Source organism: Giraffa tippelskirchi, chromosome 14 (assembly GCF_054371585.1).
Source record: "Giraffa tippelskirchi isolate mGirTip1 chromosome 14, T2T-mGirTip1v1.2.pri, whole genome shotgun sequence".
In the NCBI taxonomy this organism is placed as follows: domain Eukaryota; kingdom Metazoa; phylum Chordata; class Mammalia; order Artiodactyla; family Giraffidae; genus Giraffa; species Giraffa tippelskirchi.
In genome coordinates this window covers 27,666,218-27,683,937 of record NC_137288.1, presented here as the reverse complement: position 1 = coordinate 27,683,937, position 17,720 = coordinate 27,666,218, and the positions used below count along the sequence as shown (strand labels likewise).

Sequence of the window (17,720 nt, the reverse complement as noted above, 5' to 3'; positions counted from 1 at the left end):
ACAGCAGATTAGGACACTGTGTTTATCACTCATATCTAACATTTTGTGAGTTACAATAAGAGAAATATTAGTGCTAAATCAGAAATGTAAACTTTCATGTTTAACTTCAGGCTTACTACCACAAGTTTGAGGAGAAATTTAAACAAAGTATTTTTCTTTCTTCTTTTAACATTTTATTTATTTTTATTTTTGACTGTGCTGATCTTCATGGCTGTGTGCAGGCTTTCTCTAGTCGTGATGAGTGGAGGCTACTCTCTAGTTGTGTGCGCAGGCTTCTCATCACAGTGGCCTCTCTTGTTGCAGGGCACGGCCTCTGGGGCACATGGGCTTCAGTAGTTATGGTGAGTGGGCTCAGTTGCCTCATGGCCTGTAGGATCTTCCTGGACTAGGGATTGAACCTGTGTACCCTACATTGGCAGATCAATTCTTAACTGCTGGACTACCAAGGAAACCCCAACAACATATTTTGTTAAGTTGCCACAAGAGATTTGTTTCAGAAGAAATAAAGCAGTGATTTCTAATTTCCACATTTGTTTGTACATAAATGAGGGTTGCTAATGTGTTTGGAAGTCACTTCAAATATTATTTAACTATCTCACAATCCAACCCCTAGCAATCTACTTCACTATATTAACTTATTTGGCAAAATTCTCCCCACAGACAACTTAGAAGGAGATTTCGGCCAGAATCAGAATTATTCAGATTTTAAGTAGCACAATCTAAATTATGGATGCCTTAGTGAACTTTAAGGCTTGGTTTAGAGCTAACCTGACTAGAAGCAGGGAGCCAAGCCTGGTGATGAAAGAGAAGGACTCCGACAGGGCCCGCGACAGGTTCTCTGTTCTCTCTTTTATGGAGTCTGCTTAGCTCTCTTTTGTGTCTCCCCATTTTCAATGTTAATATAATAATATCCACATACATGGGCTTCCCTGGTAGCTCAGACAGTAAAAAATATGTCTGTGATGTGGAAGGCCTGGGTTCAATCCCTGGGTTGGAAAGGTCCCCTGGAGGGCATGGGAACCCACCCCATTATTCTTGCCTGGAGAATACCCATGAACAGAGGAGCCTGGCAGGCTACAGTCCACGGGGCTGCCAAGAGTCGGACACAACTGAGCCACTAAGCACACATCCACATACACGGGGCTTCCCTGGTGGCTCAGTAATAACAAATCTGCCTGCCAATGAGGAGACGTGGGTTTGATCCCTGGATCAGGAAGATCCCCTGAAGAAGGAAATGGCAACCCACCCCAGTCTTCTTGCCTGAGAAATCCCAAGCACAGAGGAGTCTGGTGGGTTACAGCCCATGGGGTTGCAAAAGGGTCAGACACAACTTAGTGATGAGACAAACAACATCCATACACAATACCTCCTTTCCAAGGAAGAAAGACATTAAGATTGAGCCAAACTTTATATTTCCTCAGCCATATTATGAACAAAACAATTGCTTTCCTTGCCTCTGGGGTGTAAACCTTGATCGCCTATAAGTTACTCAAATATGCAGGGGATAAAAGTGACTGAATTTGCAGTATTCTTTTAAATTGAAAATCAAACCACAGAATCTTGATACTCTTGGGATTAATGAAAATGAGATTGAAAAGTGAAGTTTTCTTAGGGAGCATTCAGCATTCAGTTGTTCATAAGGCTTAAACATCAGAGAGATGGTGCCTTCAATGCGATGACCATCAGGATTCATTATCTGCAGTAGCATCCTACCTTATTTATTGACTCTTAATTGAATACTATATGATGTATATACACATCCTAAGCACTATGTACCAGAACCTCATTTGCAGTCTTTTCATAATTCAATTGTTTATCTGTGACTTTTTTATTAACGTTAGTATTCCCTCAGACCACTTGCTCCATGAATGCAGAGACCATTTCTGATTTATATTCAGTTTCTGCACAGGAACTAGTATCTAGTAATCCTAAATACAGGACAGAAAGAAGAAAGGAAGGATAGAAGAAGGGAGGGAGGGCAGAAAAGGGAAGAGGAAAGAAAAGAGTGGGCTCCAGAAGGAAAGAGAGAAAAGGGAAGGATGGAAGGATTGAATACAAAAATTACAATGCAGCTGTAATCCTTGCACTCTTGGTTGAAAGAAAGTGAAAGTGTTAGTCAATCAGTCATGTCAGACACTTTGTGACCCCATGGGCCGTAGCCTGCCAGGCTCCTCTGTCCATGGAATTCTCCAGGCAAGAATACTGGAGTGGGTTGCAATGTCCTTCTCCAGAGGATCTTCCCCACCCAGGGATCGACCCTGGGTCTCCCACATTGCAGGTAGATTCTTTACCATCTGAGCTACCAGGGAAGCCTTCTTGGTCAGGGCTCTTCAGATGTTTTGGATAGATCGGTGGTTTCTAGTTACTCAGAACCTTCACATTATAGAGCCTGAATAGGGTTACCATAGTTCTGTTTGCCTGACTCAGTTCTCATTTGCTTCTGTCGACTTGGTATAATTATTACTAAAGTCTCCTTTTAGGTCTCAAAGTGTCCTGGTTAGGAGACAAGTATATGGCAATCCTAGGCAAGGGGATATAGAAAATGGGATTTGTTAGAATTTAGCTACCCACTGACCACGCTTTGCTGACCAGGTACTTTTCTATTTTCAAAAACAACAGACCTAGGTTGAATCCCACAAAGCTTTGTTCAGTTCAGTCACTCAGTCATGTCCAACTCTTTGCGACCCCATGGACTGCAGCACACCAGGCTTCCCTGTCCATCACCAACTCCTGGAGCTTACTCAAACTCATGTCCATCTAGTCAGGGATGCTTTCCAGTTATCTCATCCTCTGTCATCCCCTTCTCCCCCTGCCTTCAATCTTTCCCAGAATCAAGGTCTTTTCCAGTGAGTCAGTTCTTTGCATCAGGTGGCCAAAGAATTGGAGCCTCAGCTTGAGCACCAGTCCTTTCAAATACTATTCAGGACTGATTTCCTTTAGGATTGACTGGTTGAATCTCCTTGCTGCCGAAGGGACTCTCAAGAGTCTTCTCCAACACCACAGTTCAAAAGAATCAGTTCTTCTGTGCTCAGCTTTCTTTATAGTGCAACTCTCACATCCATACATGACTACTGGAAAAACTGTCGCTTTGATTAGACGGACATTTGTTGGCAAAGTAATGTCTCTGCTTTTTAATATGTTGTCTACATTGGTCATAGCTTTTCTTCCAAGGAGCAAGCATGTTTTAATTTCATGGCTGCAGTCACCATTTGCAGTGATTTTGGAGCCCCCAAAATAAAGTCTGTCATTGTTTCCATTGTTTCTCCATCTATTTGCCGTTAAGTGACGGGACCAGATGCCATGATCTTAGTTTTCTGAATGTTGAGTTTTAAGCCAACTTTTTGTAGGGGAGAAAAAGCAATTTCCCTCTACCTTCTGAGTTCCTAACCGTGATTCCTGTGCTAAAACATATATTAACAAGAGAAAAACAAATAGAAATTTATTAGTATGTGACTCATGGGAGATAGGCAAGGAAAAATGAATAGTTCAAAGAGGTGGCATTAGAATTCAGGATTAAATACCATATTAAATAAAAAGAAGGAAGGTATAAGGCTCTTAAGGGGGAGTAAATGATTTTCAGGAAAATGAATAGGGCTTCAGAATAGATAAGGAGCAGTATGACATTCTGTAAAAAAGTATGTCTGGGTGTTGTGTTGACTTCTCCCCCGGTGGGTGAAGGTCCTGGGAAGAGGGTTTATGACAATTGAGTTCCCTTTTGGAGAGTCTGTCTTTAGGCAGATAAGGGGACATCAGACAAAGCATCACTCTGCATTTATTGTTTTTCAAGTGCTTATAGATCAAAATAATCTATATTCCAAAGCTAGATACTCTGGGCTGACATATTCTGCTACCCTTCACCTTGTACCTCCTTGAACTGGTCCCATGTGTAGCGATCTAAAAAGACCTATGAATCAAAATACTTATATCATTTAACCATTTTTTTATTCTTCCAAGGTACAGGATCTGGCTCCAGTTTCTTGGATGCTGAACAGAAATGAAACACCTGAAAGATGTGATCTGTTCCAAGTACCTTAGTTAATGTCTTGATTTTCATTAGTTTGTGAATTTTTCAGCAACCAGAATGCTCATTTTCACTCCTAGATAAGAGCAATAGGGAATGAAATGAGATATAGCAGAGTAATTTGGGTTGATTTGGTTTGTACAGTATCAAGACATTAGGACAAAAAAGAAAACCTTCAGAGGATTATCTGAATGTTTTGTGTATGTGACATCAATCCTATAGATGCAGGATTTGGAAATAGCCAAAATGTTCTGATCTTCTACTATTTATCTGATTTTTCACCATCCCTAGCTAGTACTCATCTGACTTCATGCTTCCTTTGGAGGGACAGCAGGGACAGATCTGTTAAATGTTCAACTGCAGTTCATAGTGGAGAGAATTAACTCTCTGGTGAAAACAGAAGTACCAGCAGGCTGCTCAGATCACTGTAGACTCTGAATTTAGATCTGAGGGGAGCTGGTGTGCTTATCACATCCTCATTTTGGTGATGAAGCTATTGAGGCTCAGAGGGGTTAGATGACTTGACAAAGGTCACACAGCTGGTAACAGAAGCTCTGTTTCATGCTGCTGCCTATGCAGAGTTGAGACAAATCACACTGCATGCTCTGGTTTCTGTTGCTCTCTATACTGACCAGAAGCCAGAGTTCTTGCTTTGGAAGGAGTGTGCTGCAGCAGAATAATCCAGGAACAGCACAGAGCTCTGACAGCAATTTGCAGCCAGTCTTGTGAAATTTGGGTGTCTGGCTGAAACTGACCTGAATCAATCACTGGCTCTTTCTCTGGCTGTTGGGGAGGAGGTAGTGTAATTGTGTTGGTTGTTTCTTTAGTTGTAGTTATGAACTGATATTTTGAACAGATACACTTTTTTCTTTCAAATCTTCGTTTCTGGTAAGGTTAATTAAATTGGGCACTTGAAGTGTCATATCTAGCACCAAGAAAAAATAAAGGCTCTTCCCTTCAAACCTACATATGTTTCTCTGTCCCTGCTATTTCATATATCCCAGGCTGTGTAGTTCATATATCTTAATTCTGTAATTATTTGAAAAGATTCCAATACGTCTACTCATCAAAGGTCTCTGGAATGCATACCACATCCCTCTAATTAGAATTGGTTAGGGATAATTAGAAAAATAACTAAGATCAAACTCTTTTCACATTTCCTTCTGTATTGATTGTCCAAAAGGTGATTATTGCGGCTGCTTAGCTGGCTGTTCTCATTAGGAATCCATTGATTATGGGCTGCTTATGGTTCCACAGGCCAGGCGAGATGTGCTGCATTCGATGCACAGTATGAAGAGCCAGATAAGAAAAAGGAAAATTAAGGCCAGCATTTTATCATCCAAGCTCTGGTAAAACTGCTTTACCTTCTCACTACTCCCCCGGTTCCCTCCCCAAAGAAGCAACATTAATTAGTGTTTTCAGCTATGCAGCCTTTGGAAGCAATACTCTTGATCTATTGAAGAGCGCATTATTAATATTGTCTGCTGTGTCTGCCCTTAATAAGGTCAAAGGAATCTATGAATGCTGATTCATCACAAAGGCCCTTGGGATGCACACTTCTAAGAAAGCCTATTTTATTTTCCTGTTGCAAGGTCAAACTGCGTTGCAACCTCTCCTTGTTTATCAGAAAGGTAAAGCTTAAAGAATCCAGTATTAATTTGGAGAAAGGCCTAATCTTTTCATCTGGCCTTCTTCGTGGAGGGTTCTTTATGTCCAGGCTACACATAGGGGATGCAGTGATAAGGGACGGTTTGAATTCTCTAAGTGAATGATAATTCCTCTCAGGAGATTCTTGGCAGAATAGATTTCCCTCTGAGCTCTCAGCTTAAATTTCTTTAATAGTTATTAATGCTGCTGTATTGGCAGTGCTCCCCTCCCGCCATGATAAAATCTCTACAAAGAGGATTTCTACAGAATATATTCAACCGGATTTAGAAAGACAAGATACTGGGAAAAAGAATTGATTTTTCTTCTTTCCAGAGTATAATAATGGAGACAGACATTGGTCTGTCTTATAGCACAAAATCTTCAAATTACTTCAAAATTGCACAAGATAGTCCCCATAATATCCTCAAAATGTAAAGGCTCCCAATTTAGTATTTACTTTAATTTGTGCTTTCTGAAAATGAGTTGTTCCATATTTCTACTGAAAATATTGTAGTTCTGGAATTTGGGGGATTATCAGTAGAGGAAAAATGTTGGCATTAGTCCCCACACACAGATACATAGCAAATGCAAGTGAATATTTGCCAACTTGTGGATAGTTGTCAAGATAAAAGCTAAAATTCCTAGGAGTCATTTCAATACAGCTCCCATTTACAGCAAGCAATTAGAGTTTCATCTTTAACATAATATATTTCTTAAATAAGGGTGACTATATAACTGTGGAATCTAAGCACTGAAGTTTCAGAGAGCTCTCCCTTCATATCAAATACAGGCACCGGCTGAGAAGTCATCATCTAGCATTCAGTTGTGGGCTTATGTTATTTTTTTTTCTGTTTCCAGACTTGCAATGATATTTCTTAGAATATGTGAAAAGTTTTGGCATCACTCCTAACCAAATAACTTGAATATTAATAAAATGAGTGGGGAAGTAAGTTCTTTTTCAAAACTTTGAAAGTAGTATTTGACTCCACTTGGCTGAAAATGTTGTGGAAAATGTTGATTACTAGCTCATGTCAGGAAGTTTTTTATTAATCATACTAAAAATATATATCTAGCAATTTCTAGTGGGTTCTGAGCCCTTTGCTTGAACTTTGAGGTATAAGGATATCTAAACCATGGTCTCTAGTCAACCAGTCTGATTATTAGTAAAATATGGAGCATGGAGGAGACAAAAAGATTTCCTAGTTGAATATGCCACAGAATCTGAAAAGATCATAATCTGTTGTGGATAATTTGACCTACTTGTGAGTGACTGGAGGAGAGTTTGAGAATTAAGGAGGGGCCACGCCATTCAGCACTTAATAGATCAAACTGGGGAGATTGGATAATTTGTTGTATGGCCAACAAAAAATTAACCTTGGATGAAAGAATTGCCCTTGCCCTTTAGAAAGTTTGTGACTGTTCATAAATCCAAGGAAAAAAGGAAGAATTCAGGCTACAGTATGCCTCACATGTAAAATATACTGAGATCTAATCCTAGATATTGCATTATTCTACTAAGGGCTTTTTATTTATTTATTGACTTTTAACAATTTCAGTAACAGATGTGGAGGATGCATCCCAGTTGGGAAATCACTAATTTTTCTTTCTCACTGCCAACATCACTGTGCCTCTAGGAAGGGTGGCTGATCTTCACGTGGGATAAAATATCTTGCATGTACTCTTCATTTGATTTCTGATTTACATAGTAATTCTGTTCAGCAAGGAACACCTTGCATGGTTTCTTGGTGCTGACTTGGATTTTATTTACAGCTGCCCTAAATTGTATTATCATGGTATACCAGTTGTTCAGTATTCAATGTTGTTCCTCTGTAACTTAATATGATTTATTTCTGACTTGGATTTTCTTTATCAAATACTGACATTCCCTAAGAGGTTCATGTAGAAATGTTGTGCATGGGAAAAGGTCAAAAACATGAATACTGACCCAGGGACACAAACACAGGGCAGAAGAGACGGTGCTATGCAAATTTAACTCATTCTTTTGTCGGTCTCTCATATACTCCTAAACGTTATGGAGTAACTGCAAATTTTAACATATAAAATAAAGTTAGGAAGTAGTTGCCTGCTGACAATGTTTTTTCAACCTCAAAGTTCAAAAATTCACTTGAAAGCTGCATTTTCATTTTATCTTGACTCAATGCACACAATTTTAAGGTAAGTAGTGGCTCTGATACTATCCAGGAATTGAACCTCGGTCCCCTGCATTGCAAGAAGATGCTTTACCCTCTGAGCCACCAGGGAAGCCCCTGATACTAACTAAGAAGCAAATATTTCTTGCAGTCTGTTTCTGAATGATTTGAAAGAGCTCAAAGTAAATGACACAGAGATGAATTAAATGTCCCTTGAAATACACCCAAACTTAATAATTAGGAGAAGAGTGTTTGAATAAACACATTCAGAGTGTTATTGAGCATATACAAGCTGAGATCGTCCATATTTTGAAAAGGCCATGAGTCTGTGGCATATTCTGGGGAGCTGAGCTGATTATACCATAAATAAAAATGGCAGTGGAGGCATTTGTTTTATCATTCAATTAAGCAGGAGGAATTATTTCATTCTTAGAGGGACTTAGGTAAGACTAATAATCAGACAACCCTGACAATAAGAACAACAGAAAATAAGAAAACATTGTCATTTAAAAGTATGAAATCACTTCTCTCAGAGTCTTTTAGGATTTAATAGTGTTTTTCTGTTGGTAATGTCAAATTAAAACTTTCCCTAAAGCAGTGGATAAGTAGATGAATGTTCACCTGACACCCAGGGCTCATTGTCTCCCATTACTCAACTAATATCCCTTTGTATGTTTCCAAATCATTTCTTTCAGTGTCTCCAGTATGCAAAATCCTTGCTCTGTCATTGGCTTGCTGTCTTCATCTTGAGCAAGGTAATTAATATCTCTGAGTCTCAGTTTCCACATCTGTAAGTGAGAAGTGAAACATTAGACTCATATAAGGTTGCTTGGGTTTGAATGAGGCTCACAGGAGGATGTGCTTTAGCTGGCTTTGCAACTCCTTTTCTGATATTGAATCCTATTGATATGTAGACTCAGATATAGTCTTCTAGTGTCATCCTTTGACTCTTTCTAACATATCTCATGCAGGCTTTGCTGGTTGTCATATTTTCCAGTCCACCAATACCCCTGCCACTGTACCATATCTGTTCTTATTCCACATTATTTCCCCATACATGGAACCTCTAATGACAGTGCAATCTTTTTAGAGAACCTCTGAAGTAGAAATATTATTAGTCCACAGCAAATATAAAAATAGGTTCATAGCAAAAGAATGACTGAATATGAATGAAGATGAAATTAATGCATTTCCTTGAGACATATATATAAATAGAAAGTACTCACTTTTTGCTTAAACAGGGGGAAAGTTCTGGGATCTTTCTGTTACTATTCTGGCCGTCCTAACCATTCAGACAGACCTGGTTTCCCACTGAGGCTGGAACTTATCTGTGATGTGTTGATGCTGCTCATTGTTGTGGTTTTCCCAGGGACCCGTCTGGAACAGACAGAAGTCCTCACTCCCTGCAAGCTGTGAGTCAGATGCGGGGGGCAACCTGCGAGCAGGACGTGCCTTGAAGAACTGCCTTGTTAACTCAAGGGTTAATTCCAGGGCAACCTGGCAAGCAGGCTCTGCTTTGAGAGCTGGGGCTGCCTTTGTTAACTCAAGGGTCTAGTCCAGACATAGTTCTCTGTCCCGCCACCTCTTATTGTTTACTAGGGAAACTCCTTGCAGCTTTCTGGAGCGCATCTGACGCAGGACAAATGGCTTTTATGACCTAAGCCCTGAGAAACAGAATCATGGGAAAATCATGGGAGTTTGATTAATAGATTTATGTTTTTTAGGTGATTTCTGATGCATGTTATTTAGGTAATTTTTAATGATAGTATTGTATAAGAATTTCCTGGTATAAGGTTATATAATTCTGTGTGTGAGAATAAACAGGTATCACTGGCATTGCAGGTTGCAGTGATCCTCTCAACGCCCCGCTGTGTCTGTGTCTCTCTGTGTCTCTGTGTCTGTTTCTTTTCTCAGCTGAGGAATCCCGCGTCCGTGCCTACGTTGACTCGTCGGCTGGCTCCGACAGTCAGACATGGCATCTGCGTGACTCATTACTAAATGATTCTTTACCAAAATTTTCCTCATCCTAATCACAAGTCTTCTGCTCATGTCTGATGGTGCTCCCCAGGGTCACTTCAGAGAGCTTGATTGTGTACCATGACCCCACTCTAATCTGTTCCCAGTGCTGTCTTATTAGCCAGATGGTCTGCAAAGTAATTTGTGTTCAGAGAATCCTCAAGGCAAAATATCTTTTAGAAACTCACTCCCTTGGGTTATCTCAACCTTCCTCCTGTTCAAATACATATATTCTTGGGAAGAATACACATCAAGTCATCTCTCCACTGAAATTAGGGTGAATCTCTGGCGGCACTGGGGCAAGTTTGCAATGGGCAACACAAAAGGGAGGGGGAAAAGTGCAAGGGGCTCAGGTGGAAGATGTCCCTGAAAAGACTAGGGAAGAGATTTGGGACTGGTCTGCACACATGGAGGAGGACAGAGAAGAACCAAACCAAACCCTTTATGCTGCACAATTCTGTTATGAGCTGGCTCTGCTCTTTATAACACTGTAGGCATAGTAAACACCTGTCCTTCTCATTAGGAGCGAAACTCCTTATTGTTTATAGTATAGTCCACTTATTTAGAAGATAAGATCCATTTCTAGAACTAACCTTCTCAGAATGGCATTCAGGTTTTCAGAAAAGACTAGCACCAGCATATTTCTTATCCATTTGGAGGTTATAATAAATCTCTCTTTTCATTAATTCAGAAGTCCTTTAACCACATGCCATTTTTAGTCCATGTGCTTTCCTTCTTCTCTTTAATCTTGGGAAAAATCTTTCACACCCAATCTCTGTAGATATATCAGTATGAAATTGGGTATGGTTAGCTTGTCCCCCTAATCAGAAGGTCAGCAATTACCTGGGGCTTTTCCATCTCCCTTCTAGCTGAACACTGGCATTTAGTAAATCAAAAACTGGTTACAAATTAGTGAATCTGACTGGCTCCATGAGATACAGCCCAGAGTCTTTTCTGAAAGGGTGAAAGTTTAAAAATGGTTTGAAGGAAGATTCTAGGTGAACTCTGTTTGTCAAACAGTAGAGTTAGCAACATAAAAGATGAGAGATATTCTCCTGGGTAAAAGCGTCAAACTGCATGGGGAATGGAAATATTTCACAAGATAATTATTGAATTTTGAGCATCACTCTTAGTGGATTAAGTATAGTTTCTCTTTTTCTTTCTTTTTTTTTTTTTTTTAACAGGTTTAAGAAAGTAGCTGTAAACAGTTTTCAGCCTAGAAAATTGTTTCAGCCTAGAAATCAGGAAGCCTTTTACATGTCTGGTAGTCTGCCAGGCGCTAGAGTGATGTGGGATAAGTTTCAAAAACAAACTCATGAAATAATTTGCAAACAATGAAGTGTTAACCTGTATGGTGAGGATCACAGATGTACTAGGACACTTGAAGAGGAGGGAAAGAGAACACCAGATGAAGAAATTGCAGGGAAGCTTCATGGATAAGCTAAGTCTTGTACTGAGCCATAAAAAATGAATGATATTTGTTTGTTTGTTTTAGCCAGAGGTAAGCAGAGTGGGAACTGGAGTGGGAGGAAAGATACCAGTAATAATGAAAGTGGTTGGGAAAAATGAGGAGGTCTGGAAATGGATCGAGAGTAGGAAGATTCTCCTCCCATGTGCTATACTTAGTTGCTCAGTTGTGTCCGACTCTTTGTGACCCCATGAACTGTAGCCCTCCAGGCTCTTCTGTCCATGGGGATTCTCCAGGCAAGAATACTGGAGTCGGTTACCATGTCCTCCTCCAAGGGATGTTCCCAAACCAGGGATCAAACCCAGGTCTCCCACAAGACAAGCAGATTCTTTTACTGTCTGAGCCACCAGGGAAGCATCAAAACTATAATTACATATAGAACAGCTCTCTCTGAGAACAACCTGAAGATTAGCAGCACAGTTTTACTACAATTAAGGATCTAAAGAAAAACCATATTTGGACAAAAACCATGAAGGGAAGAGAAATAATCTAGTCAGAATCTACATGCCCAGTGGGTGATCCCAAAGAGAAAGTGAACATCACAAACTCAGAGGTCCTTTCTAGGGAGTAGGGAAATTGAGCCCCACATTGGGCTTTCCAGCACTGGGGCCTGGCTCTGGAAAAATGAGCTGAAAACAAGCAGGACTTATGCACAAACTCACTTTTTCTGATCCCCAGCACAGAGGCAGCAAGTTGATAAGCACCAGGCCACTAGAGTTGGCCTGGTTGGCCTTCAAGGTCACCCCAACTTGACCCACAGTCAGCAAATGACTCTGGTTGCAGCACATTTCTAGAGAAGCCCTGGTCCATACTCAGTTCTAGCTCAAGCTCCATTCAGCCAGGGTGGCAGCTTCCAGTATACCTTGGGAGAAGCCCTGGTCCAAGCTGGGCTCTAGTTCTAAATCTCTCCTCACCCAGACAGTGGGATTCGATGTGCCCTGGGAGAAGCCCTGGCCCACAACAAGCTCCAGCTCCAGCCCACTCAGCCAAAATGACAGCCATGTGTCCCAGAAAGATCTCCAGCCCACAGTTGCTTTAGCTCCAATCCTCTGGTCAAACAACTGGGCACATTCAGTCTGCATAAAGATGCTCCCACACAAGGAGTGGGAGAGGCAACTCTTTCACCTAATTTATAGACAAACACAGAAAGTCACACAAAATGAGAAGAGAGAGGAATATTGTCCAAATTAAAGAACAAGATACAACCCTAGAAAGAAGCTGTAATGAGACAGAAATAAGCAATTCACCTGAAAAAGTTCAAAGCAATAATCATAAAAATGCTCCTTGAACTTAGGAGAATAGAGGAACAGTGAGAGCTCAAGAAAGAATTAGAAAATACTTTTTAAAAAGTCAGACCTGAACAGTATACTAGCTTAAATGAAAAATATACTCAGTCATTTCAGTCGCTTAGTCGTGTCTGACTCTTTGCAACCACATGAACTGCAGCACATCAGGCTTCCCTGTCCATCTCCAACTCCCGGGGCTTGCTCAAATTCATGTCCAACAAGTCGGTGATGCCATCCAACCATCTCATCCTCAATCGTCCCCTTCTCCTCCTGCCTTCAATTTTTCCCAGCATCAGGGTCTTTTCCAAAGAGTCAGTTCCTCACATCAGGTGGCCAAAGTATTGGAGCTTCAGCTTCAGCATCAGTCCTTCCAATGAATATTCAGGACTGATTTCCTTTAGGATGGACTGGTTTGATCTTCTTGCAGCCTAAGGGACTCTCAAGAGTCTTCTCCAACACCACAGTTCAAAAACATCAGTTCTTTGGCACTCAGCTTTCTTTATGGTCCAACTCTCACATCCATGCATGACTACTGGAAAAACCATAGCTTTGATTAGATGGACCTTTATGGCAAAATAACTTCTCAAAGTAAGGTCTCTGCTTTTTAATATGCTGTCTAGGTTGTCATAGCTTTTCTTCCAAGAGGCAAGCATCTTTTAATTTCATGGCTGCAGTCACCATCTGCAGTGATTTTGGAGCCCAAGACTAGAGGAAATCAATAGCAAATTAAGTGGTATAGAAGAATACATAAATGACCAGGAAGATAGAAGAGTGGAAATCACAAAGTCAGAAGAGCAAAAAGAAAAATGAGTTTAAAACAATGAGGATAGTATAAGAAATCTCTGGGGCAACATCAAGCACAATAACATTCACGTTGTAGGAGTTCCAGAAGGAGAAGATATAAAAGGGAAGAAAACAAATTTGATGAAATAATGGCTGAAAACTATCTTAACCTATGGAAGGAAATGGATATTTAACTCCAGGAAGCATGGAGTGTCCAACCAAAAGATAAACCTAATGTATGTACACCCAGACATGTCATAATTAAAATGGTAAAACTTAAAGAGAATTTTAAAGGCAACAAGAGAAAAACAAGAATCACATATAATTCTTGACAACACTATCAGCTAATTTTTCAGCAGTAACTTTGCAGGCAAGAAGGAAGTAGCATAATATATGTAAAGAGCTGAAAGGAAAAAATTGCAACCAAAGATAATCTACCCAGCAAGTTTTTTATTCAGAATTGAAGAAGAGATAAATTTTCCCAGACAAGCAAAAACTGAAATAGTTCATCCTTACTAAACTGCCTTACAAGAACTGTTAAAAGTTATTCTTTAAGTGAAAAAGAAATTGCTCTAAGAAGAAACAAAAAAAAAATACAAGAAGGAAATTATCTCAAGTGTAAAGGCTAATACATATTAAGGCAGTGGATCAACTACTTAAAAAGTATGAAAGTTAAAAAAAAAATCCTCCTATTAAAATGAATAAATTGAAAAAATTAAAGAAGACTGAGTGCCGAAAAATTAATGCTTTCAAAAAAAAAGCCATAAAATCGATTATAACTACAATAAATAGTTAAAGTGAATACAAGATGTAAAATGTGATGTCAAAAACATAAAACATTGGAAGGGAAGGAAAAAATGTAGAGCTTTTAAAATGTGTTTGAATACATGGCTATCAGTTTAAAACAAATTATATATATATATTTATATACTATATACAGATCAATATAGATATTGATAAGAAAGTCTTCCTCAGTGATCAATGCAAAGAAATAGAGGAAAACAATGGAATAGAAAAGACTAGCTCTCTTCAAGAAAATTAGATATACCAAGGGGACATTTCATGCAAAGATGGGCACAACAAAGGACAGAAACAGTATGAAACTAAGAGAAGCAGGACATATTAAGAAAAGGTGGCAAGAATACACAGAAGAACTAAGCAAAAAAGATCTTAATGCCCAGATAAGCATGCTGGTGCGATCACTCACCTAGAGCCTGACATCCTGGAGTCCAAAGTCAAGAGGGCCTTAGGAAGCATCACTACAAACAAAGCTAGAGAAGTGATGGATATCCAGCTGAGCTATTTCAAGTCCTAAAAGATGATGCTATTAAAGTGCTGCCCTCAATATGCCAGCTTATTTGGAAAACTCAGCACTGGCCACAGGACTGGAAAAGGTGGTTTTCATTCCAATCCCAAAGAAAAGCAATGCCAAAGAATGTTCAAAATACCACACAATTGCACTCATCTCACACACTAGCAAAGTAATGCTCAAAATTCTCCAAGCAAGGCTTCAACAGTGTGTGAATCATGAACTTCCAGATGTTTAAGCTGGATTTAGAAAAGGCAGAGGAACCAGAGATCAAATTGCCAACATCCATTTGATCATTGAAAAAGCAAGAGAGCTCCATAAAAACATCTACTTCTCCTTTATTGACTACACCAAAGCCTTTGGCTGTGTGGATCACAACAAACTGTGGAAAATTCTGAAAGAGATGGGAATACCAGACAACCTGACATGACTCCTGAGAAACCTGTATGCAGGTCAGGAAACAACAGTTAGAGCTGGACATGGAACAGACTTGTTCCAAATTGGGAAAGGAGTACATCAAGGCTGTATATTGTCACCCTGCTTATTTAATTTCTATGCAGAGAACATCTTGCGAAATGCCAGGCTCGAAAAAGCCCAAGTTGGAATCAAGATTGCTGGAGAAATATCAATAATCTCATATATGCAGATACCACACTTATAGAAAAATGCAAAGAAGAACTAAAGAGCCTCTTGATGAAAGTGAAAGAGGAGAGTGAAAAAGTTGGCTTAAAACTCAACATTCAGAAAATGAAGATGATGACATCTGGTCCCATCACTTCATGGGAAATAGATGGGGAAACAGTGGAAAGTGACAGACTTTATTTTTGGGGGATCCAAAATCACTGCAGTTGGTGACTGCAGCCATGAAATTAAAAGACACTTGCTCCTTGGGAGAAAATCTATGACCAATCTAGAGAGCATATTAAAAAGCAGAGACATTACTTTGCCGACAAAGGTCCGTCTAGTCAAAGGTATGGTTTTACCAGTAGTTTTGTATGGATGTGAGAGTTGGACTATAAACAAAGCTGAGCACCAAAGTATTAATGCTTTTGAATTGTGTTGTTGGAGAAGGCTCTTGAGAGTCCCTTGGACTGCAAGGAGATCCAGCCAGTCCATCCTAAAGGAAATCAGTCTTGAATATTTATTGGAAGGACTGATGCTGAAGCTGAAGCTCCAATACTCTGGCCACCAGATGCGAAGAGCTGACTCATTGGAAAAGACCCCGATGCTGGGAAAGATTGAGGGCAGGAGGAGAAGGGGATGACAGAGGATGAGATGGTTGGATGGTATCACCGACTCAATGGACAAGAATTTGGGTAAACTCTGGGAGTTTCTGAGGGACAGGGAGGCCTGGTGTGCTGCGGTTCATGGGGTCACAAAGAGTCAGACACGACTGAGTGACTGAACTGAACTGAACTGAACTTACTCATAGTTCTCTGAAGGGTCCAGCCTGTGAAAGCTGAGTGAGAGACTGGCAATGCCTCCTTTGGAGTCAAGACTGGCTCTCTGCTATTGATGGCTTTTCTGAGCTGGTGATAGTAGCAGTTCTTCCTCAATTTGGCCTAGGGATTGTGAGGATGTCACATAGAAACTGAATTCCTGAATCCCCAGCGTCATCACTGTCCTATTCGGTCACTGCAGCTGGGGCTGAAGGCTCTGAAATGTGACCTGTAACTAGGTCTTCGCCTCCCTGTAGCAGTCATTTTCACATTTTCAAAAAATGATGTATTTTCCCAGGCAGGCATGTGGCTGCCTATAGCAACCTTCAGCTAAATAAAAGCATTCTTTTTGTCTCTGGGGAACAAGATGCTGACAGATGAGCTTCCAGAATTGAGAATTTCTTGGGTTTGTTACTTGCCTAACGAAAGAGAAAAATCCATTCTGGATGCAATTAGACCATTTTTTTTGGTCTGCTCCCCCTCTCCTACCTGAGAAATAGAAGAAGAAATGTGAAGGACAGACATTTTCCACTGTCACTGATATTTTTAAGCCCAGTGTGGGCGAGATAATATCTGATGACAAATAAAAGATTTCTATGTGTCCTTTTAGCTCTCTTAAAAGCTGTAATTCCAGGAGTATACTTTGAATAAGAGGGACATTCTCAATATAGTCAAGTAAAACAAAGGATTTTGATTTTATTATGATGCATAATTTTATTATGATGCAATGCACTAAGGCTTCTGTGCAGAGCTAGAAGCTCCCAAAGGAAAGCATTTTCAGAGCAACTAGCACAGATTAGGAAGGGCATGTTGACGGGTTGTAGCAGGAAGGATCATATATTCTTGTTATTCAGCACCATAGATAGGGTGCTGTGCCCACCCGTGTGTAGTAATCAATTGTAATATACGTCATTCCGATTTTGTTACTACTAATAAACACTGTTATAGTGATAACTCCATTTTAAAGTTATCTTTGTTTAGGTATAACTTATCTACAGTAAAATCAACCAATTTTAAAAGTACAATTCAATGAGTTTTAACAAGTGTATGTAGTCACGTGCCACCAAAATGATCAAGCTCTAGAACATTTCCAGCAGCTTAAAATATTCTCTGTGCCCTTTGCAGACAATTCTCATAAACTCCCTCCACCCCAGCCCATGGTAACCACTTACGTCTTTTCTATCACTGTAGTTTTGTCCTCTGCTGATTTTCTAAACTAATTTTTAAGTAAATACCATATTGTTTCTATGCATATATGGATATTACTAATCTAATTTTAACCAAGTTTTTATGGATGACCTTAGAGCCATTCTGTCTCTTTAAGGCAACTTTGTAGATTTCCACTTCAATCTGTAACATGTGATCCACTTGTGATCACAGTTTAGCTCATTTCCTTCTTTTTGTTTCCCTCCAAGTTCTTGGTGGGGAGAAGCTGATTGTTACCTTTAAGAATTGTGAAAGGTCATATATACACACGTATGCTGGGATTCAGGGAAAGGTCAAGAGGAGAGGGTAATCAGCAAGAGTCTAAGAGGGAAGAAGGGTGAGCATTACTGACAGTCTTGAAGGATGGAAAATATGTGGTTGCCTTTGGAGGGGGC

At 39.9% G+C, this 17,720-nt stretch overlaps 1 long non-coding RNA gene across 1 annotated transcript in view; it reads left to right on the top strand.

The window, feature by feature from the left end:
* The window catches only part of LOC145534884 (uncharacterized), a 41,847-nt gene extending 34,091 nt beyond the window's left edge, over positions 1-7,756 (top strand). The window contains exon 4 of the long non-coding RNA XR_014075037.1: positions 3,955-7,756. This is a non-coding gene — a long non-coding RNA (uncharacterized LOC145534884). The remainder of the gene's footprint in view (positions 1-3,954) is intronic.
* The last annotated feature ends 9,964 nt before the right edge of the window (positions 7,757-17,720 follow it).